Here is a 24,320-nt window from a genome sequence, read left to right as displayed (position 1 = left end):
GCACACCGCCGCACGCATACAGCCGCACACCATCGCACTCATACAGCCGCACACCGACGCAGTTATACAGCCGTACATTGCCGCTCTCATACATCCGCACACTGCCGCTCTCATACATCCGCACACTGCCGCTCACATCTATACATACATAGCCTCCATACATCTACACATCCAATCCCCGCGCAAGGGAACACTGAAATCACTATCACTTTTCCCCGGGGTGTGACCACAGCCAGCCACTACTCCGGCCACCTTCTTGTGACACCAAAATGCATCTTACCTATCATCAGGGTGGTGCTGCTGCTGGGGGCAGGTTGCTGCCTCAGTCTCCTAGTTGGTGCTGCGATTGGAGGGGGTACTGCTTCCCTGTGCTGCCACTGTCTCCCGGATCATCGTGCCGCTGGCTGAATTGCAGCTTGACGCTACTGCTGCCGGGAGTAACAGCTTCCTGACTGTTGTTGCTGGTGGCTGCCTACTGCTCATTGCCGCCGGAACACTGACCGGCTCGGCAGTGATGCTGGCGGAGGAGTAGTGGCGGTGGGGTGGTGCCTGCTCCCTTCCCTCGAGCATGCCGCAGTGTAAAAAAATAAATAATAGAGAGCATACCAGGGTGAGAGTCTGTATGGATCACAGTGATTACACGGGGCACAGCATAAGGACACCTTGCTGTGAGGGGCTCTGCCCACACAGATTGCTGCACCCTCTCTGATGTCAGCCGCTGCCCTCTCGTTCTCTGGGCGGCCAGTTCCAGTGTGAGGTAGGAGAGGAAGAGAACACACAGGTGTTAGGCGCCGTGGTCCGCGATGTCCTCGCGGCCCGGCGCCTAGCAACTAGGGACGCCGAGCGTGCTAGCCGCCGGCTCCCTAGCAACGCTAGGACGCCGGGCGCGCTGAGCCGCCTGGACCCTAGCAACGGGGACGCCACGGACGGACTGCGCTCCCCTTGCAGGGTCAATCAAGTGAACTACACACACACACTTGTCTTCTGGTCGTGCAGCAAGGCAGCTGCACGGCATTGTGCTAATCAGGCTCTGAACTTCTGATTGAAGGACTCCCTGCTAAATACCTTCTCAGTGCTTCACACAGACGCCGGTAATAGCTTCCTGCATGCTGCTTTGGTTTGCTGACGTCTGTTCCAGTTCTGCTGTGTCCGGTCATTCCTGTCCTCAGAGTTCCTGAATCTTAGTGTTGTCATCTCTTCCCAAGGAGTCTTCCAGTCCTCATTTACCCGCAACAGTCGCTAGAGGATCTCGTGTGGTTTTCGTGAGTGGCGGCTCTGCCGCGTGCTGCGGCCTAGGCCGCTTTATTTTGTATTCTGTGTTGGTGCATTTGCGGAGGTTTACGCTCCCACACTCCTCTCCGGAACTCGCCAGTGCCGGGTAGAAGAGTGGACAAGTGGGTATTTTGGTTGTCCTTTTCCCTGGCGGTTTTCCGCACATACTCTAGTTTAAAGTTAGTTTTGAGCCCCTGGCTTTGTTGTTTAGTAGAGGGCCCCTTGTTATCACCCTGTCTCGGATTTCTCTTTGTCTCCCATTAAGACCTGAGGGGGCATCGGAGTTGGGCAGACGTAATCCGCCCTTCAAACGCGGCTGCCATGGGCCCAAGCAACCATAGTCTCGCAAGAGATTTCTGACAGCACGGGCGAGACAACGGAGATAGGGCGCCAGGGGCTATTCCCGTTCCCACTCCCTTTCCAAGCATTACGTTCCAGTACTCAGGTCCTTGCTATAAGATATCCCCAGACCAGAGTATTGGAATCATAACAACAGGAGAGCAGCCCTGATATATAACAGAGGTGGAAGTTCTATAGGCAGCAGAGACGGAGACCAGCCAGCCAGTCTCCCAGTGCCCTGATCACTACACGCCGCCAGCACAGCATTACAGGAGGGTCCTATAGTGCTGCCCTGAGCTAACAGGTGTGTGTACCAGTGTGCTGCGCCCTGGTGTCTCTGAGAGGGGTGAGGTCACCGTGCCGCTTTAGTATATGGCTTTTCCTTAGTACTGTAAGTTACAGCCCTGCACTAGTAGTGGCAACTCTGCCCTATGTGAACCTGTGAGGTTATTTTCCTATTTACAGAATAACCGGGGAGAAGGCGGCCACATTGCGGCTCTCAAGAGAAGGCACTCTAGTACACCCCCTGCTGGCGGCCACTGCGCAGGCGCAACAAATTGAAATGCCCGATCTCTATAATGGGGCATATTTCTCTTAATTAAAAAAAACCTGTAACTTTCTGAAAAACCACAACCCCAAAAGGCACTTCACAGGGACATGCTCTATCTAATAAAACAAACCCCAAGTCATATATATATATATATATATATAATAAGATTTTACTCACCGGTAAATCTATTTCTCGTAGTCCGTAGTGGATACTGGGACTCCGTAAGGACCATGGGGAATAGCGGCTCCGCAGGAGACTTGGCACAACTAAAGAGAGCTTTAGGACTACCTGGTGTGCACTGGCTCCTCCCCCTATGACCCTCCTCCAGACCTCAGTTAGGATACTGTGCCCGGAAGAGCTGACACTAAGGAAGGATTTTGAATCCCGGGTAAGACTCATACCAGCCACACCAATCACACCGTACAACTCGTGATATTATACCCAGTTAACAGTATGACAACAACGGAGCCTCTGCACAGATGGCTCTCAACAATAACCCTTTTGTTAACAATAACTATGTACAAGTACTTGGGATGGGCGCCCAGCATCCACTACGGACTACGAGAAATAGATTTACCGGTGAGTAAAATCTTATTTTCTCTGACGTCCTAAGTGGATGCTGGGACTCCGTAAGGACCATGGGGATTATATCAAAGCTCCCAAACGGGAGGGAGAGTGCGGATGACTCTGCAGCACCGAATGAGCGAACTCCAGGTCCTCCTCAGCCAGGGTGTCAAACTTGTAAAATCTTGCAAATGTGTTTGACCCCGACCAAGTAGCAGCTCGGCAAAGTTGTAAAGCAGAGACCCCTCGGGCAGCCGCCCAAGAAGAGCCCACCTTCCTCGTGGAATGGGCTTTTACTGATCTAGAATGCGGCAGTCCCGCCGCAGAATGTGCAAGCTGAATTGTGCTACATATCCAGCGAGCAATAGTCTGCTTTGAAGCAGGAGCACCCATCTTGTTTGGTGCGTAGAGGATAAACAGCGAGTCAGTTTTCCTGACTCCAGCCATTCTGGAAACATAAATTTTCAGGGCCCTGACTACATCCAGCAACTTGGAATCCTCCAAGTTCCGAGTAGCCGCAGGCACCACAATAGGTTGGTTCAAATGAAACGCTGAAACCACCTTAGGCAGAAATTGGGGATGAGTCCTCAATTCCGCCCTATCCATATGGAAAATCACATAAGGGCTTTTACATGACAAAGCCGCCAACTCTGACACACGCCTGGCCGAAGCCAGGGCCAATAGCATGACCACTTTCGACGTGAGATATTTTAACTCCACGGTTTTAAGTGGCTCAAACCAATGTGATTTAAGGAAATCCAACACCACGTTGAGATCCCAAGGTGCCACTGGAGGCACAAAAGGAGGCTGAATATGCAGCACTCCTTTAACAAAAGTCTGAACTTCCGGCAGGGAAGCCAGTTCTTTTTGGAAGAAAATCGACAGAGCCGAAATCTGGACCTTAATGGACCCCAATTTGAGGCCCATATTCACCCCTGACTGTAGGAAGTGCAGGAATCGACCCAGTTGAAATTCCTCCGTTGGGGCCTTCCTGTCCTCACACCAAGCAACATATTTTCGCCATATGTGGTGATAATGTTTTGCGGTCACGTCCTTCCTGGCTTTGATCAGCGTAGGAATGACTTCCTCCGGAATGCCCTTTTCCTTCAGGATCTGGTGTTCAACAGCCATGCAACAAGGACTACCTCCTAGCAATTTACAACTCACGTCTCACAGAACAAGATTTAAATATTGACAAGGCACACTGAAATATAACGGTGATGCATGGTGCAGTATCGTGTCCTAGGATGTCATGTCGCAGCTTCTCCATAGGTAACGCCATCACATCTATTCTCTACGTCTGTGTCTGGGACACAGATTTATCCAACCTCACTCTGATATTATTGAAACTTTCACCCAGTCAGTTATTGGTGGTGCCAACAGGGCCACCATCATATGTCTGCATTCCTAATATAGTTTCCTCTTGGGAAAAACATTCAGCCACCGACATGTTGACACACATGTACCAAGTACCCACAGACACATCGGCTTATGGGGGATAGACCTACAGTAAATCTGTCAGAGGGACAGAGAGGATTTTTCAGCTCACAACCCAGCGCCAAAAGTACACAGTCTGGGAAATAATAAACTCTATAGTGATAGACTTGTAACGCTCTATAGATGTGCTGGTGAGGTGAGGAAGAAGCCCCGCCGCTGTAATGGCACGCTTCTGTCCCGCTCAGAAACAAATAATTAATTACGCTGGCGGGGTAAGGACAGTGCCCAGGCACTAATGTCCACTTTTGCCAGCCTTTTGTGAGGAATTTATGCTGCCCACGGTGCCCCCCCCCACCCACCCACATGCCCTGCACCCTGCAGTGCCTGTGTTTGTGTGGAAGCATGGCGCACAGCATTCCGCTCGCTGCGTGGTACCTCAGAATGCCGTCACTGGAGAAGAAGTCTTCTGTTCTTCTGCTACTCGCCTGTCTTCTGACTTCTGGCTCTGTAAGGGGGTGATGGCAGGCTACGGGAGTGGGCATCTAGGCGTACCCAGCGATCAGCACCCTCAGGAGCTAATGGTGTCCTGTCAGCCAGAAGCAGAGCCATTGAACTCACTAGAAGTTGGTCATATTTCTCTCCCCTAAGTTCCACGAAGCAGGGAGACTGTTGCCAGCAGCCTCCCTGAAAATAAGAAAAACTAACATAAGTCTTTTCAGAGAAACTCAGTAGAGCTCCCCTGTAGTGCATCCAGTCTCACTGGGCACAATTCTAAAACTGGAGTCTGGAGGAGGGGCATAGAGGGAGGAGACAGTTCACACCCTTTGAAAGTCTTAAAGTGCCCATGTCTCCTGCGGATCCCGTCTATACCCCATGGTTCTTAATGTGATCCCAGCATCCTCTAGGACGTATGAGAAAACAAATAACGCACACACGAGGAGGAGAGAACAAAGGAAGCTATAAGGAGGGGAGGGGAGGGGAGGGGGGGGGGAGGTAAGGTAGTAAAGGGATATTGGATAAACTACAACCTTATACATATTCATTAATGTACCAGTAGTTAGAAGTAGAAGAGCTCTAACAGAAACCACAAAGCTTATCTAAAGCCACACCACACTGGATATGCCCAATCTCATTTGATCTTTGAAGCAAAGCAGTATTGGACTTTGTTACTACCAAGCAGTCTCCCATCCATGTATTATCAGATTCTTTAGGTGTTTTTAAACTATCAACACCCTTTTCTTGGTACTGTACATTTAATTTTTACACATATTCTTTTATGTACCAGAAGTTAGAAGTAGAAGAGCTCTAACAGAAACCACGAGCTCATCTACAGCCACAGCACACTGGATTTGCCCAATCTCTCCTGATCATGGAAGCTGAGCAGTGTTGGTCCTGGTTTTAGTACTTGGATGGGAGACCACCAGGAAATACCAGGAGTTGTGTGTATTTTTACAATACCAACACCGTTCTCTTGATGCATTCCATTTTGAAACATTGGGGCAGATCTATTAAGCCTGGTGAACTGATAAAGTGCAAGGTGATAAAGTACCAGCCAGTCAGCTCCTAACTGTCATTTTTCAAACCCAGCCTGTGACATGGCAATTAGGAGCTGATTGGCTGGTACTTTATCACCATGCAAATTATCATTTCACCAGGTTTAATAAATCGTCCGCTTATTCATTTATGTACGAGTAGTTAGAAGTAGAAGAACTCTAACAGAAACCACTAAGCTCATCTACAGCCACACCACACTGTATATGCCCAATATCACCTGATCTTAGGCCTGGTTTGTTCTTGGATGTGAGACCACCTGGGAATACCAGGTGCTGTAGGTAGTTTTATACTACCAACACCGTTCTCTTGATGCATTCTATTTTGAAACTTATTCATTGATGTAGAAGTTAGAAACAGCAAAAATCATCTACAGCCGCATCACACTGGATATGTCCAATCCAGTGGCGTAACTAGAAATTTTTCTCCCCCAAGCCAAGAAATTCTTCGGCGCCCCCCCCCCCCCTTCATGCTCCATAATTGGGAGCAAGAAAGGGATAAATATGCGCGCGCCTAAGGCGCGCGCGTCAAAAAAGGGGCGTGGTTTTGTTGGAGTGGGCGTGGTTTCACATAAAGGGGGCGTGGCATTGCAGGAAAAGACTACCTTATACCCCAGTTTTGCAACCTGCACGCCCATACGTTGGCCACCACAGGAAAGAAAAATAATCCTGATTCATGCCCCTTACATTATTTGTCATTTTTCCTCCTTATAGTAATGCCCAGTATACATTATGCCACATACTGCAATGGCCCTTAGACATTATGCCGCACACAATAATGCACGACACAATATGCACACACTGTAATGCCCCCGACACATTATGCCACACACCGTAATGTCTGTGACACATTATGCCACACACCGTAATGCCTGTGACACATTATGACAGGAATCGCAATGCCCGTTATACATTATGCTACACACTGCAATGCCCCTGATACATTATAGCACATACAATGTCTGTGACACATTATGACACACACCGCAATGTCCGTGATACATTATGCCACACACTGCAATGCCCGATACATTATAGCACATACAATGCCTGTGACACATTATGCCACACACTGCAATGACCTTGAGACATTATACCACAATGCCCGTGATATAGTATACCATACACCGTAATGCCTGTGACACATACCGCAATGCCCTGCCCGTTATACCCTATGCCACACATCGCAATGCCCGTTATGTATTATGCCACACTGCAATGACCCTGAGACATTATACCACATACCACAATGCCCGTGATATAGTATACCACACACCGTAATGCCTGACACATTATGACACACACCGCAATGTCCGTGATACATTATGCCACACACTGCAATGACCCTGAGACATTATACCACATATCACAATGCCCGCGATATAGTATACCATACACCGTAATGCCTGCGACACATTATGACACACACCGCAATGTCCGTGATACATTATGCCACACACCGTAATGCCCATTACACATTAAGTCCTACAGTAAGGCTTCTAATTACTTTTCAATTACCTGCTCGTTGTCAGGGGTTTCATGCACTGGGTGTCATGCTCGTTGCCAGGGGTTTCATGCTCTTGGTTCCATGCACGGTGCCAGGGGTTTTCATGCTCAGGGTGTCATGCTCGTTGCCAGGGGTTTCATGCACTGGGTGTCATGCTCGTTGCCAGGTGTTTCATGCACTGGGTGTCATGCTCGTTGCCAGATGTTTCATGCACTGGGTGTCATGCTCGTTGCTAGGAGGTAGTCCTTGTTGCTAGGGCTGTGCTCCCAGTGCCACATATGTCCCCAGTGCCAGATATTCCCCCACGGTGCCAGGTACTTACATGCCCCAGTGCCAAATATAGTCGTCCCCCCCATGTGCCAGGTACACATATGCCCCCAGTGCCAGATATTCCCCCCCAGTGCCATATATGCCCCCAGTGCCAGATATTCCCCCCAGTGCCATATATGCCCCCCGTGCCATATATGCCCCCAGTGCCAGATCCCCCCTCCGAGTGCCATATATGCCCCCAGTGCCAGATATTCCCCCCCAGTGCCATATATGCCCCAGTGCCAGATATCCCCCCCAGTGCCAGATATGCCCCCAGTGCCAGATATTCCCCCCAGTGCCAGAAATGCCCCAGTGCCAGATATTCCTCCCTCCCCCCCCCGTGCCATATATGCCCCCAGTGCCAGATATTTACACCCCCCCCCCCCGCCGTCGCTTTTTGGAGGGACACGGAGGGCACAGCTCGTCTCTCCTGTGTCCCTCCTGCTGCATCATCTCCGGCGGCCGCGGGTCTAATAGGGGGAAGTGCCGGTTCGTGAGCCAATTAGAGCTCACGGACGGCACTTCCCCCTATTAGACCCGCGGCCGCCGGAGATGATGCAGCAGGAGGGACACAGGGAGGCGCGCTGTGTGCCCTCCGTGTCCCTCCAAAAAGCAGCGGAGGGAAGGAGACTGCAGACTGACATGCGGACGCTCGTCCGCATGTCAGTCTGCTGTAAATCAGTGGCGCCCCCGCAGCCCCTCGCCCCCAAGCCACCGCGAGGACTGCGGGGGCAGTAGTTACGCCACTGGTCCAATCTCATCTGATGATGGAAGCTAAGCAGTGTTGTGCCTGGTTTGTTTTTGGATTTCAAGTCCTGCCTTCTGGTTTGGCCACGGCACCTCGGATATTCACCAAGGTCATGGCCGTGATGACGACCCTTCACCATCAGAGAATCAGGATCCTGCCAAATCTGGACGACTTGCTGATCCTGGTGAACTCCCAAGAGGTTCTCCACAGTTATCTGGAACTGGCGGTCCAATTCCTAAAAGTCCACGGGTGGCTCATCAACTGAAAAAAGTCCTCGCTGGTCCCTGCTCGGAACATTGTGCACCTAGGGGCACTGCTGGACACACACAGCCAACAATTGTTTCTGTCTCCAGAGAAAGTCCTGAAAATTCAGGACAGTATCGTCCTCTCTCGCCCAAGAGTGTTGATACACACAGCGATGCAAGTACTAGACCTCATGGTGTCGGCTTTCGATATGGTAGAGTACGCTCAATTTCATTACCGCCTTCTGCAGAGGTTAATCCTCTCCAAGTGGGACGGCCTGCCTCATCGGATGATGTCTCAAATGATCTCCTTGACTCCGGAGGTTCGTCTGACACTGAGCTGGTGGCTACAGGACCAACAGTTGAGCAGGGGCCATCCCTTCTGGATCTCCAACTGTGTCCTCCTGACAATGGATGCCAGTCTTTTGGGCTGGGCCATGGTGTTGGAGCAACACTTTCTCCAGGGTCGGTGGACCAGGGAGGAATCTCTCCTCCTGATATACATTCTGGAATTGCAGGCAGTGTTCAATTAATTGACACTGGCCCTGCCTCTAGTACAGAACAGGCCTGTTCAAGTACAATCTGACAACGCCACCACGGTAGTGTACACAAATCATCAAGGCGGCACTCGAAACTGCATGGCAAAGCTGGAAGTATCAAAAATCCTCCGTTGGGTAGAAAGTCATCTGACAGCAATATCGGCAGTGTTCATTCCCGGAGTCCTCAACTAGGAAGCGGATTTCCTCAGTCGTCAGGACGTTCACGCTGGAGAGTGGAGAGGCCGCAGCAGAAATGTCTGCACTGGTGTCAGTAGGTGACTGAGGCAGGGATGACTGGGAGATAGTGGGTGACTGAAGCATGTATGAGTGGGAGATAGTGGGTGACTGAGGCCGGGGTGACTGGGAGATAGTGGGTGACAGGGAGATAGTGGGTTACTGAGGGAGGGGTGATAGGAAGGGGTTGGGTAAGTATGGGAAGAAAGTGGGTGACAGGTATAATAAATGACTAAGGCAGGGGTGATAGGGAGATAGTGGATGACTGTGGCAGGGGTGACAGGGACAGTAAGAGACTGAGGCAGGGGTGACAGGGATAGTGGCTGACTGAGGCAGGGGTGACTGGGAGATAGTGGGTGACTGAGGCAGGGTTGACAGGGATAGTGGGTGACTGAAGCAGGGGTGATAGGGTGACAGTGGGTGACTAAAGCAGGGGTGACTGGTATAGTGGGTGACTGAGGCAGGGATCGCAGATATAGTGGTTGACTGAGGCAGCGGTGACTGGGAGATAGTGGGTAACTGAGGCAGGGGTGACAGGGAAAGTGTGTGACTCAGGCAGGGGTGATAGGGAGATAGTGGGCTGCATATCTCTGCCTCACTGCAGCAGCACATTCCTGCTTCAATGACAGCAGCACATCCCTACCTCACTTATAGCAGCACATCCCTGCCTCGCTGACAGCAGCACATCCCTGCCTCGCTGACAGCAGCACATCCCTGCCTCGCTGACAGCAGCACATCCCTGCTTCACTGACAGCAGCACATCCCTGCTTCGCTGACAGCAGCACATCCCTGCTTCGCTGACAGCAGCACATCCCTGCTTCGCTGACAGCAGCACATCCCTGCCTCGCTGACAGCAGCACATCCCTGTCTCGCTGACAGCAGCACAGCACTGCTTCGCTGACAGCAGCACATCACTGCTTCACTACCAGCAGCACATCCCTGCCTCACTGGCAGCAGCACATCCCTGCCTTACTGACAGCTGTATATAGGGCCTAATTCAGACCTGATCCCTGCTGTGCATATTCACACAACAGGAGATCAGGTCTGAAGTGCGTGTGTGCTGGTGCCGCAGTGCACCGGCACATGCCAGAGATGCGATCAGCATCTCTGCCCAGTGAGCGCCTCTGCCTGATTGACAGGCAGAGGCGGTCACTGGGCAGGAGGAGTCGGGCCAGCGGCGTTGTGCCGCCATTTTGGGGGCACAGTCAGGACAACGCAGACATGACCGGACCGTATGGGGGCGGGCCGTGACGGCTGCGTGACCCGGACAGCAACGGGCCTTATTTACTAAAATCTCAGATAAATTTTATGGCATTTATGTGCAGTCTAGTTTGCACAGTTGATAGAGTGTTGATCTTGCACTATCAATGTAAGCCTCACATAGGTTTGATACACATGTAAGTTTGTTTTTATTTTACTACATTGTGGTTTGTGGCTCTATACCATGTAATGCATGTCTTTTAACAGTAGTCAAGTCTTCCAATGTGCTTGTTAGTGAAACCCAATAGATAGCTTTATTTTATTTTGTTTCTTCAAATATTGAATGCATATGTCTTATAACTTTTTTTTTTTTTCAATATACAGGTTGAGTATCTGTATATACATTTTTATTATAAGATTTTCAATGACACAAGTACATCCAAGTTGCAGATTATGGATTGTGAAGGACAAATCAACCATATAAACAATTTAAGCAATTTAAATTGCATGCAGGTAGTAGAATATCAAACTCCTTGGATGAGAGTTGGTCGTAATAAACTAGGATAGAAAAGAATAAAGTAGAAAATAAGATTTTAAACCTACCGGTAAATCATTTTCTCGTAGTCCGTAGAGGATGCTGGGGACTCCGTAAGGACCATGGGGATAGACGGGCTCCACAGGAGACATGGGCACTTTAAGAAAGACTTTAGTTCTGGGTGTGCACTGGCTCCTCCCTCTATGCCACAGTTAGAGAAACTGTGCCCAGAGGAGACGGACAGTATGAGGAAAGGAATTTGTTAATCCAGGGCAAGATTCATACCAGCCACACCAATCACACCGTATAACTTGTGATAAACTACCCAGTTATCAGTATGAAAAAACAACATAGCATCAGTGCAGGACCGATGCAACTATAACATAACCCTTATTGAAGCAATAACTATATACAAGTATTGCAGAAGTAGTCCGCACTTGGGACGGGCGCCCAGCATCATCTACGGACTACGAGAAAAAGATTTACCAGTAGGTTTAAAATCTTATTTTCTCTAACGTCCTAGAGGATGCTGGGGACTCCGTAAGGACCATGGGGATTATACCAATGCTCCAAAACGGGCGGGAGAGTGCGGATGACTCTGCAGCACCGATTGAGCAAACATGAGTTCCTCCTCAGCCAGGGTATCAAACTTATAGTATTTTGCAAAGGTGTGTGAACCCGACCAAGTAGCAGCTTGACACAGCTGTAGTGCCAAGACCCCTCGGGCAGCCGCCCAAGAAGAGCCCACTTTCCTCGTGGAATGGGCCTTGACCGATTTCAGTAACTGCAATCCAGCCATAGAATGCGCTTGCTGAATCGTGTTACAAATCCGGCGAGCAATAGCCTGCTTTGAAGCAGGGGCACCAATCTTGTTGGTTGCATACAGGACAAACAGCGCTTCAGTTTTCCTGACTCTAGCCGTCCTGGCCACGTAAATTTTCAAAGCCCTAACCACATCAAGTAACTCGGAATCCTCCAAGTCACGCGTAGCCACAGGCACCACAATAGGTTGGTTCATATGAAAAGATGAGACCACTTTTGGTAGGAATTGAGGACGGGTCTGCAATTCCGCTCTATCCACATGGAATACCAAATATGGGCTTTTATGTGACAAAGCCGCTAATTCCGACACTCGCCTAGCCGAAGCCAAGGCAAATAACATGACCACCTTCCATGTGAGATATTTTAACTCCACTGTTTTAAGTGGTTCAAACCAGTGTAATTTTAGAAAACTTAACACCACGTTAAGGTCCCAAGGTGCCACCGGAGGCACAAAAGGAGGCTGAATATGCAGCACTCCTTTTACAAAAGTCTGAACTTCTGGAAGAGAAGCCAATTCTTTTTGAAAGAAAATGGATAAGGCTGAAATCTGGACCTTAATAGAGCCTAATTTTAGGCCCAAATTCACTCCAGTTTGTAGGAAGTGAAGGAAACGGCCCAGATGGAATTCTTCCGTAGGAGCATTCCTGGCCTCACACCAAGAAACATAATTTCGCCATATACGGTGTAATGTTTTAACGTTACATCCTTCCTAGCCTTTATCAGCGTAGTGATGACCTCAACCGGAATGCTAGGATCCGGCATTCAACCGCCATGCCGTCAAATGCAGCCGCGGTAAGTCTTGGAACAGACAGGGCCCCTGATGCAACAGGTCCTGTCTTAGAGGGAGAGGCCACAGATCTTCTGTGAGCATTTCCTGCAGATCCGGATACCAGGTCCTCCGTGGCCAATCTGGAACAATGAGGATTGTTCTCACTCCTCTTTGTCTTATTATCCTCAACACCTTGGGTATGAGAGGAAGAGGAGGAAATACATAGACCGACCGGAACACCCACGGTGTCACTAGGGCGTCTACAGCTACTGCCTGAGGGTCTCTTGACCTTGCGCAATACCTCTGTAGCTTTTTGTTGAGCCAGGACGGCATCATGTCTATCTGTGGCAGTTCCCACCGACTTGTAATCTGTGCAAAGACTTCCTGATGAAGTCCCCACTCTCCCGGATGTAGGTCGTGTCTGCTGAGGATGTCTGCTTCCCAGTTGTCCACTCCCGGAATGAACACTGCTGACAGTGCGCTTGCGTGATTCTCCACCCAGCGAAGAATTCTGGTGGCTTGTGCCATCGCCACTCTGCTTCTTGTGCCGCCTTGGCGGTTTACATGAGCCACTGCGGTGACGTTGTCTGACTGGATCAGAATCAGTTGGTCGCAAAGTAAGGTCTCCGCTTGACGTAGGGCATTGTATATGGCCCTTAGTTCCAGGATGTTGATGTGAAGACAAGTCTCTTGACTTGACCAAAGACCTTGGAAATTTCTTCCCTGTGTGACTGCTCCCCAACCTTGGAGGCTTGCGTCTGTGGTCACCAGGATCCAGCCCTGAATGCTGAATCTGCGTCCCTCGAGAAGGTGAGCACTCTGCAGCCACCACAAGAGTGATACCCTGACCCTGGGGGACAGGGTGATCAACCAATGCATCTGTAAATGTGACCCGGACCACTTGTCCAGTAGGTCCCATTGGAAAGTCCTCGCATGGAACCTGCCGAATGGAATGGCCTCGTATGATGCCACCATCTTTCCCAGGACTCGAGTGCAGTGATGCACTGACACAAGTTTTGGTTTCAATAGGTTCCTGACAAGAGTCATGAGTTCCTGGGCCTTTTCTATCAGGAGATAAACCCTCTTCTGGTCTGTGTCCAGAATCATGCCCAAGAAAGACAGACGAGTAGTAGGAATCAACTGCGACTTCGGGATATTGAGAATCCAGCCGTGTTGCTGTAACACTTTCAGTGAAAGTGATACGCTGTTCAGCAACTGCTCTCTTGATCTCGCTTTTATGAGATCGCCCAAGTACGGGATAATTGTGACACCTTGCTTGCACAGGAGCACCATCATTTCCGCCATTACCTTGGTGAAAATTCTCAGGGCCATGGAGAGACCAAACAGCAACGTCTGAAATTGGCAATGACAGTCCTGTACCGCAAATCTGAGTTACGCCTGATGAGGTGGATAAATGGGGACATGAAGGTATGCATCCTGTACACAAATGCGGACAACAGGTGTCAAGCCGTGTGTTGCCTTTGTCAAGCTGTAATAAGTAGGGATAAGGACGTTAACCACCTCGGAACATCCTCCCTTATACGTCACCTGCAGCGCATTCATCATAAGTCAGTGACAAGTTCAAAAACTTTGGATGACAGCGGAAGCAGTCCACTAACCACTAAATCCCTTCCTCTTGTAACCAAGCTCCTGCAAACCACACCACCAACTCCCTCAGTGTCAATTTCCTCCTTAGACAGGAGAGCCAATAGTCCTGCAGGCCATGTCACTGGCAAGTCTGACGAGTCCTCTCCTGCCTGGGATTCCTCCGATGCATCCTTGAGTGTAACGCCTACTGCTGCTGGCGCTGCTGTTGTTGCTGCTGGGAGTCGATCGTCATCCCAGAGGGGAAGTCGGAAGACCACTTGTACTTCTTCCAGTAAGCAATTGACTGTCCAACAGTCCTTTGCGAGGAAGATGAAATATCACAGCAGTCATCCTGCTGCAAAGCGGATAACTCAGGTCTGGGTGGTGAGAAACGTGGTTCCGGTATCCATCGTTAATTTAGAGGCAACTAGAGACTTGATTGAGGTACTGTGTCCCCGGTACCAAATACCCTCTAGGTTCCATTTCTCTAGGCAGGCGATACCGAAAATGTACACAGACCTCAGAAAAAGAGTCACCAGTGTCCTAAAAAATGCAGTTGTACCCAATGTCCACTTGTCTGTGGTTAAGTGGAGCAGGGCAGACTCAGGACTATATGACTGTGACAGCCCACTGGGTAGATGTATTGCCTCCCGCAGCAAGAACAGCAGCGGCGGCACCAGTAGCAGCATCTCGCAATTGCCAACTCGTTCCTAGGCAGGCTACGCTTTGTATCACCGCTTTCCATAAGAGGCACACAGCTGACAACCACTTACGGAAACTGAGGAACATCATCGCAGAATGGCTTACCCCAATTGAACTCTCCTGGGGATTTGTGACATCGGACAACGCCACCAATATTGTGCGTGCATTACATCTGGGCAAATTCCAGCACGTCCCATGTTTTGCACATACATTGAACTTGGTGGTGCAGAATTATTTAAAAAACGACAGGGGCGTGCAAGAGATGCTGTCGGTGGCCCGAAGAATTGCGGGCCACTTTATGCCTTCAGCCACCGCATGCCGAAGACTGGAGCACCACCAAACATTCCTGAACCTGCCCTGCCATCATCTGAAGCAAGAGGTGGTAACGAGGTGGAATTCAACCCTCTATATGCTTCAGAGGATGGAGGAGCAGCAAAAGGCCATTCAAGCCTATACATCTGCCCACGATATAGGCAAAGGAGGGGGAATGCACCTGACTCAAGCGCAGTGGAGAATGATTTCAACGTTGTGCAAGGTTCTGCAACCCTTTGAACTTTCCACACGTGAAGTCAGTTCAGACACTGCCAGCCTGAGTCAGGTCATTCCCCTCATCAGGCTTTTGCAGAAGAAGCTGGAGACATTGAAGGAGGAGCTAAAACAGAGCGATTCAACTAGGCATGTGGGACTTGTGGATGGAGCCCTTAATTTGCTTAACCAGGATTCAATCTGTTGAAATCAGAGCACTACATTTTGGCCGCCGTGCTCGATCCTAGATTTAAAACCTACATTGTATCTCTCTTTCCGGCAGACACAAGTCTGCAGAGGTTCAAAGACCTGCTGGTGAGAAAATTGTCAAGTCAAGCAGAACGTGACCCGTCAACAGCTCCTCCTTCACATTCTCCCGCAACTGGGGGTGCGAGGAAAAGGCTAAGAATTCCGAGCCCACCCGTTGGCGGTGATGCAGGACAGTCTGGAGTGAGTGCTGACATCTGGTCCAGACTGAAGGACCTGGCAACGATTACTGACATGTCGTCTACTGTCACTGCATATGATTCTGTCACCTTTGAAAGAATGGTGGAGAAAAAGAGGCAATTTGGAGGCCCTTGCACAAACTGGCTTTATTCTACCTAAGTTGCCCTCCCTCCAGTGTGTACTCCGAAAGAGTGTTTAGTGCGGCCGCTCACCTTGTCAGCAATCGGCGTACAAGGTTACTTCCAGAAAATGTGGAGAAGATGATGATCATCAAAATTAATTATAATCAATTCCTCCGTGGAGACATTCACCAGCAATTGCCTCCAGAAAGTACACAGGGATCTGAGATGGTGGATTCCAGTGGGGACGAATGAATAATCTGTGAGGAGGGGGATGTACACAGTGAAAGGGGTGAGGAATCGGAGGATGATGAGGTGGACATCTTGCCTCTGTAGAGCCAGTTTGTGCAAGGAGAGATTGATTGATTCTTTTTTGGTGGGGGCCCAAACCAACCAGTCATTTCAGTCAGTCGTGTGGCAGACCCTGTCGCTGAAATGATGGGTTCGTCAATGTTTTTCTTTTCAATCTAAACCCCTGCAGTTTTCTGTAAGCATCTGCTTCGCAATGATGATCAACAAGTCACAAGGGAAAACACTCAGGGCTGGAGGCGTAGATCTTAGGACCAGCTGCTACAAGCATGGCAGAGGTGTCACTATCACTGGTGACACCCAGAGAGGCGGCGAGGGAGATTGTAATGCAGTGCGCGCAGATAAGCAGCGCAATGGTAAAAAGGAGGCATGGTCTCATAGGTAGGGGCGTGACCTGAATCACCATTTTGTTGCTGCGGGTATCCCGGGGGTTGGGGGCTGTACCCGGGGACTAGTGTGTGGGTGGTGCTGGCTCCTGCACAGTGACAGAAACTGGGTGTTGCACGTAATGTCACAGTAAAACACCCATATTCTGTCACTGAAGAAGAGCCGGCACTTTGGTGTCACCCCACTTGGCGGGTGACACTCGGGTGTGTGCCGCAACCCCGTTGTGATGCCACTGACCGATGGGAAGCTTTACGTGGCTTACCCATGTGTTAGTAGCCCCAAGCATCTTTTGTGTTAGTCCCTGAAGAAAAACTTCAAATATTGTTTACAATTTTGTAATCAATGGCCTAATTCAGTAAGGATTGCAAATTCTGCTAAGTAACAGAATTTGCAATCCTTTGGTTCGCATGCTGGGGCCACCCATCACAGGGCATGGCCACCCAGCATGCCGCCTCCCCTTCTTGACCACGCTGAAATTGCAGTCTCAGTGCAGTTCAGCGTGATCATAAAAAATGGGTTAGCCTTCTGTTGGTGCAGACTGTACGTGTGCGCAGGAAGCCGCCACCATTTTTGTGATCGCAACGGCTACATGTGATGTCATGCAGCCGCTCTGACCACGCCTCCTGTTTCTCCGTTGAAGCCCTGCCCCCCGCACCGCTCCATCTCCGACTTTGAAATGGAGTGTTGCTGACCCCCCCCCCGCCCCGCACCGATTGACAGTCACAGAAAATGCAGGCGCATGCGTATGCTCTTAGCAATTTTTGCAGTTGGATTGCTTATTGTGATTGCAATCCAACCTGAATCAGGCTCTATTACCTATCACAATGCACTGCAGGTAGTACAAAATGGGGTTAATATAGGAGAAAAACCCCCCAGAGCTGTGCTCCTTAACTGTCCCTGGTGGCTAGTGGAGCGGCTGCCCAGTAATCAGTGTCCACGCCAGTGCACACACGGCCCGCCCCCTACAGCCATGCTGGATCACGGTATAGTGTGGGCACAGAAGCCCCTTACCTCCCTTTCATCAGCGGCCTCGTGATCCCGGAGGGCGGTGTGTGTGTGACTGACCTTAGGAAGAAACCAGAGCCTCCGCTGCAGTGACCCAGCAACCAGGGCACGGGAGTATACTGCGCCGCTGGGAGTGATGGAGCTGCAGTAAAGATGTCTATTAGACCTAGCCTGCTGCTGCAGCCCTTGTACATTCTTATAAAAAAAGTTCTTCTTTTCTTGTCAAAATTAATAGCTAAGTATAGGCTGCCTGAGGCAGCCCCCTGTTAAGTGTCCTGCTACTGAAGGCACCAACTACAAACTGAGCTCCCTGTTCATGGAAGCGAGGTTATAGAGCAGGGGGCGCTGAGCATCTTGGGAACAGTCAAAAGCTTTGAGCCTGTTGGTGCCTCAGATCAAGATCCTACTCTACACCACAATGTGAATCCTTGTGGGAGTCCAGTGTACCCCACAGAAGAAATGAATGTGTCACACCCCATTGGCAGCAACATTAGAATAGCTGCTGATGGGCACAATTGAGAAAGGAAGGGGGGGAAAACATTTGAATCCAGCACATATATGTAATTTGAATATGTAATTTGTACCTTCCTACTTTAAAATGTAATGGATGAACCTCACCCTGTGAGAACTATCTTCATGATCAAGAGATCTCATATGCAAGATAAGTATGTGTTGGCAGAGGCGCTCACTGGGCAGAGATGCTGATCGCATCTCTGGCATGTGCCGGTGCACTGCGGCACCAGCACACACACACACACACACACACTTCAGACCTGATCTCCTGTTGTGTGAATATGCACAGCAGAGATCAGGTCTGAATACAGTTGTCAGTAAGGCAGGGATCTGCTGCTGCCAGTGAGGCAGGGATGTGCTGCTGTCAGTGAAGCAGTGATCTGCTGCTGCCAGTGAGGCAGGGATCTGCTGCTGCCAGTGAGGCAGGGATGTGCTGCTATAAGTGAGGCAGGTATGTGCTGCTGTCAATGAGGCAGGGATGTGCTGCTGTCAGTGAAGCAGGGATGTGCTGCTGTCAGCGAGGCAGTGATCTGCTGCCCACTATCTCCCTATCACCCCTGCCTGAGTCACACACTTTCCCTGTCACCCCTGCCCCAGTTACCCACTATCTCCCAGTCACCGCTGCCTCAGTTAACCACTATACCTGCGACCCCTGCCTCAGTCACCCACTATACCAGTCACCCCTGCTTTAGTCACCCACTATCTCTGTCACCCCTGCCTCAGTCAACCACTATCTCCATATCACCCCTACCTCAGTCACCCACTATCCCTGTCACCTCTGCCTCAGTCACCCACTGTCACCCTATCACCCCTGCCTCAGTCACCCACTATCCCTGTCACCCCTGCCTCAGTCTCCTACTGTCCCTGTCACCCCTGCCACAGTCATCCACTATATCCCTATCACCCCTGCCTTAGTCACTGACTATCTCCCAGTCACCCCGGCCTCAGTCACCCACTATCTCCTAGTCATACATGCTTCAGTCACCCACTATCTCCCAGTCATCCCTGCCTCAGTCACCTACTGACACCAGTGCAGACATTTCTGCTGCGGCCTCTCCACTCTCCAGCGTTAACGTACTGACGACTGAGGAAATCCGCTTCCCAGGTGAGGACTCCGGGAATGAACACTGCCGATATTGCTGGCAGATGACGTTCTACCCAACTGAGGATTTTTGATACTTCCAGCTTTGCCATGCAATTTCGAGTGCTGCCTTGATGATTTGTGTACACTACCGTGGTGTCGTTGTCCGATTGTACTTGAACAGGCCTGTTCTGTACTAGAGGCAGGGCCAGTGTCAATGAATTGAACACTGCCCGCAATTCCAGAATGTTTATCGGGAGGAGAGATTCCTCCCTGGTCCACCGATGGTGAAGGGTCGTCATCACGGCCATGACCTTGGTGAATTTCCGAGGTGCCGTGGCCAAACCAGAAGGCAGGACCTGAGATCCAAAAACTAACCAGGCACAACACTGCTTAGCTTCCAACATCAGATGAGATTGGACATATCCAGTGTGATGCGGCTGTAGATGATTTTTGCTGTTTCTAACTTCTACTTCTAACTACTGGTACATCAATGAATAAGTTTCAAAATATAATGCATCAAGAGAACGGTGTTGGTAGTATAAAACTACCTACAGCACCTGGTATTCCCAGGTGGTCTCACATCCAAGAACAAACCAGGCCTAAAATCAGGTGATATTGGGCATATACAGTGTGGTGTGGCTGTAGATGAGCTTAGTGGTTTCTGTTAGAGTTCTTCTACTTCTAACTACTCGTACATAAATGAGTAAGCAGCCGATTTATTAAACCTGGTGAAATGATAATTTGCATGGTGATAAAGTACCAGCCAATCAGCTCCTAATTGCCATGTCACAGGCTGGGTTTGAAAAATGACAGTTAGGAGCTGACTGGCTGGTACTTTATCACCTTGCACTTTATCAGTTCACCAGGCTTAATAGATCTGCCCCAATGTTTCAAAATGGAATGCATCAAGAGAACGGTGTTAGTATTGTAAAAATACACACAGCTCCTGGTATTTCCTTGTGGTCTCCCATCCAAGTACTAAAACCAGGACCAACACTGCTCAGCTTCCATGATCAGGAGAGATTGGGCAAATCCAGTGTGCTGTGGCTGTAGATGAGCTGGTGGTTTCTGTTACAGCTCTTCTACTTCTAACTTCTGGTACATAAAAGAATACATGTAAAAATTAAATGTACCAAGAAAATGGTGTTGCTAGTTTAAAAACACCTAAAGAATCTGATACTACCAAGCAGTCTCCCATCCATGTATTAACAAAGTCCAATACTGCTTTGCTTCAAAAATCAAATGAGATTGGGCATATCCAGTGTGGTGTGGCTTTAGATAAGCTTTGTGGTTTCTGTTAGAGCTCTTCTACTTCTAACTACTGGTACATTAATGAATATGTATAAGGTTGTAGTTTATCCAATATGCCTTTACTACCTTACCTTTCAACCCCCCCCCTCCCTCCCCTCTTCTCCTTATAGCTTCCTTAGTTCTCTCCTCCTCGTGTGTGCGTTATTTGTTTTCTCATACGTCCTAGAGGATGCTGGGGTCACATTAAGAACCATGGGGTATAGACGGGATCCGCAGGAGACATGGGCACTTTAAGACTTTCAAAGGGTGTGAACTGTCTCCTCCCTCTATGCCCCTCCTCCAGACTCCAGTTTTAGTATTGTGCGCAGTGATACTGGATGCACTACAGGGGAGCTCTACTGAGTTTCTCTGAAAAGACTTGTTAGTTTTTTTTATTTTCAGGGAGGCTGCTGGCAACAGTCTCCCTGCTTCGTGGGACTTAGGGGAGAGAAGTATGACCAACTTCTAGTGAGTTCAATGGCTCTGCTTCAGGCTGACAGGACACCATTAGCTCCTGAGGGTGCTGATCGCTGGGTACGCCTAGATGCACACTCCCGCAGCCTGCTGTCACCCCCTTACAGAGCCAGAAGACAGGTGAGTAGCAGAAGAACAGAAGACTTCTTCTTCAGTGACAGCATTCTGAGGTACCGAGCAGCGAGCGGAACGCTGCGCGCCATGCTCACACACAAACACAGGCACTGCAGGGTGCAGGGCACGGGGGGGGGGGGGGCACCCTGGGCAGCATAAATTCCTCACAAAAGGCTGGAAAAAGTGGACATTAGTGCCTGGGCACTGTCCTTACCCCACTAGCGTAATTAATTATTTCTGAGCGGGACAGATACGCGCCATTACAGCGGCGGGGCTTCTTCCTCACCTCACCAGAACATCTTTAGAGCATTACAAGTCTATCACTATAGAGTTTATTATTTCCCAGACTGTGTACTTTTGGCGCTGGATTGTGAGCTGAAAAATCCTCTGTGTCCCTCTGACAGATTTACTGACGGTCTGTCCCCCATAAGCCGGTGTGTCTGTGGGTACTTGGTATATGTGTGTCAACATGTCGGTGGCTGAATGTTTTTCCCAAGAGGAAACTATATTAGGAATGCAGACATATGATGGTGGCCCTGTTGGCACCACCAATAACTGACTGGGTAAATGTTTCAGTAATATCAGAGTAAGGTTGGATAAATCTGTGTCCCAGACACAGACGTAGAGAATAGATGTGATATTCATGGCTATGTTTCTTTTCCCTCAGGCCCCGCTGGGTCGCAAAAATGTTATTTTGCCCAGTTACTACACACTGATACTGACACGGATACTGATACTTATGTCGACCATAATGTTTCCTGATTAGATCCAATATTGGCAAGGAGCATTCAGTACATGATTGTGGATATTAAGGACATATTAAAATCACTGAAGACCCTGCTGTTCCTGACAAAGGGGTCTATATGTATGTATATATAGATATATAATGAAAGCTGATGTAACGTTCCTCCATCTCTGTTTGAGAAAGTCTGGGCCAGCTCGACAAGATGGTTTCAAATCCCCAAAAGGATTCTGGTTGTTTATTCATTTCCCGCCGCGGACAGAATAAAGTGGGAGTCGCCCCCTGTTCTGCACGGGGCCCTGTCACAAATCCAGCGAATCGTATGCAGGAAGCTACATTATTTCTAGTTATGTAACCACGGGTACATTACTTAGACCTGCCATTACATGTGCATGGGTGAGTAGTAGTATTCAAGAATTGGTCGAATACCTTGTCATCCGATATAGATACCCTGGAGAGATGGGATACTCCTTACGTTGTATCATATCAAGGACACTGCAGCATACTTACGTGAGACTGCAAGGGATATAGGACTCTTGAGTTCACGGGCCAATTTCATGGCAGTGTCGGATAGGAGGGCATTGTGGATTCACCAAGAGAATGCTGATGCTGACTCCAAGAAGAAAGGGAGTCTCTTCCCTATGAAGGTGAAGCCTTGTTTGGTGACTGCCTAGTTAATTTGATCTCGGCAGCTCCCGCAGGTAAGTCAACCTTCTTGCCCTATGTTCCCTCCCAACGGATGAAGACGCATCATTATCTGATGCAGTCATTTCGGCCCAATAGATATGCAAGAAGTTAAGATTCCCCTTTCTTTGCAGGTAGAGGAAGGAGAAGAGAGAAGAGGTCTGCATCCTCTTCAAGATCGCAGGAGCAGAGATCATCCTCTGCTTCTGCCAAATCCACTGCATGACGCTGGGGCTCTCTTGCAGGAGCCCGCACCAGTGGGGGCACGTCTAAAACTCTTCAGTCAGTTCTGGATTCATTCGGACATGGACTCGTGTGTTTTACAAATAGTGTCCCAAGGGTACAAACTGGGGTTTCAAGATGTTCCCCCTCACCGATTGTTCAAACATTAAGTTACTGTGCTATTCCTGGGTTATATAGCGCTGGGGTATGTGCTGGCATACTCTCTCTCTGTCTCTCCAAAGGGCCTTGTGGGGGAAATGTCTTCAGTAAAAGTATTCCCTGTGTGTGTGGTGTGTCGGTACGCGTGTGTCGACATGTCTGAGGAAGAAGGCTATATTAGAGAGGAGCGGGAGCAAATGAACGTGGTGTCTCCGCCGACACCTGATTGGATGGATATGTGGAATGTTTTAAATGCTAGTGTAAACTCATTGCACAAAAGATTAGACAAGGCAGAAGCTTTGGGACAGTCAGGGTCTCAACCAATGCCTAATCCTATGTCGCAGGGACTGTCAGGGTCTCATAAGCGCCCACTATCCAGATTGTTGACACAGATACCGACACGGATTCTGACTCCATTACGATGATGCAAAGTTACAGCCAAAATTGGCAAAATACATTTGATATATGATTATGGCAATAAAAGATGTTTTGCACATCACAGAGGAGCCCCCTGTCCCTGACAAGAGGGTACATATGTACAAGGGAAAGAAGCCTGAGGTAACCTTTCCCCACTCACACGAGCTGAACGAGTTATGTGAAAAAGCTTGGGAATCTCCTGCAGATTTCCAAAAGGATTCCCCTTTCCCATCAACGGATAGGTTACGATGGGAATCCTCCCCTTGGGTGGACAAAGCATTAACACGCTTATCCAAGAAGGTAGCCCTCCCGTCCCAGGATACGGCTACCCTCAAAGAGTCTGCTGACCGCAAACAGGAGATTACCCTGAAGTCCATTTATACACATTCAGGTACCTTACTCAGACCGGCAATTGCGTCGGCCTGGGTGTGTAGTGCTGTAGCGGCATGGACGGATACCCTAGATAAGGCTACTATTTTATTGCCCCTGGGGCATATAAGAGATGCTGTCCTATATATGTGTGTATGCAAACTACAGGTGGTGCTGCAGGGCTCACACCCTTTTACTTGTCTTGTAGAGCAACTCTGGAGCTGTTACTGGGTCCAGCTGCTGCAAGAAATCAGCTTGAATGCTTCAGGGGCTTGGGCATGGCCAACATGAGCCCCACACTGATGGGGGTGTATAAAGCGATCTAGGGGTCATCCAAGCGCAACCCCACAAAGGCCGCCATGCCCTGCGTGACCATTTTCTCTTTTCATATGCAGACGAGGGTTGCAGCCAACTATGCCCATTGCTTGGATGACATCACTGTATGCAAATCCGTCTGCTGCAGACCTTTCCCCAGGAATGCTTGTACTAGTTGTTGCATATGGTTTGATGTTTGAGGGTGCTTCAGTATTAGGCAGCCTTCCGCCCTCTCATGT

Source organism: Pseudophryne corroboree, unplaced genomic scaffold, assembly GCF_028390025.1.
Source record: "Pseudophryne corroboree isolate aPseCor3 unplaced genomic scaffold, aPseCor3.hap2 scaffold_239, whole genome shotgun sequence".
Taxonomy (NCBI): Eukaryota; Metazoa; Chordata; class Amphibia; order Anura; family Myobatrachidae; genus Pseudophryne; species Pseudophryne corroboree.
The sequence above is the reverse complement of the archived record's forward strand: the minus strand, read 5'-3'. Positions refer to the sequence as shown.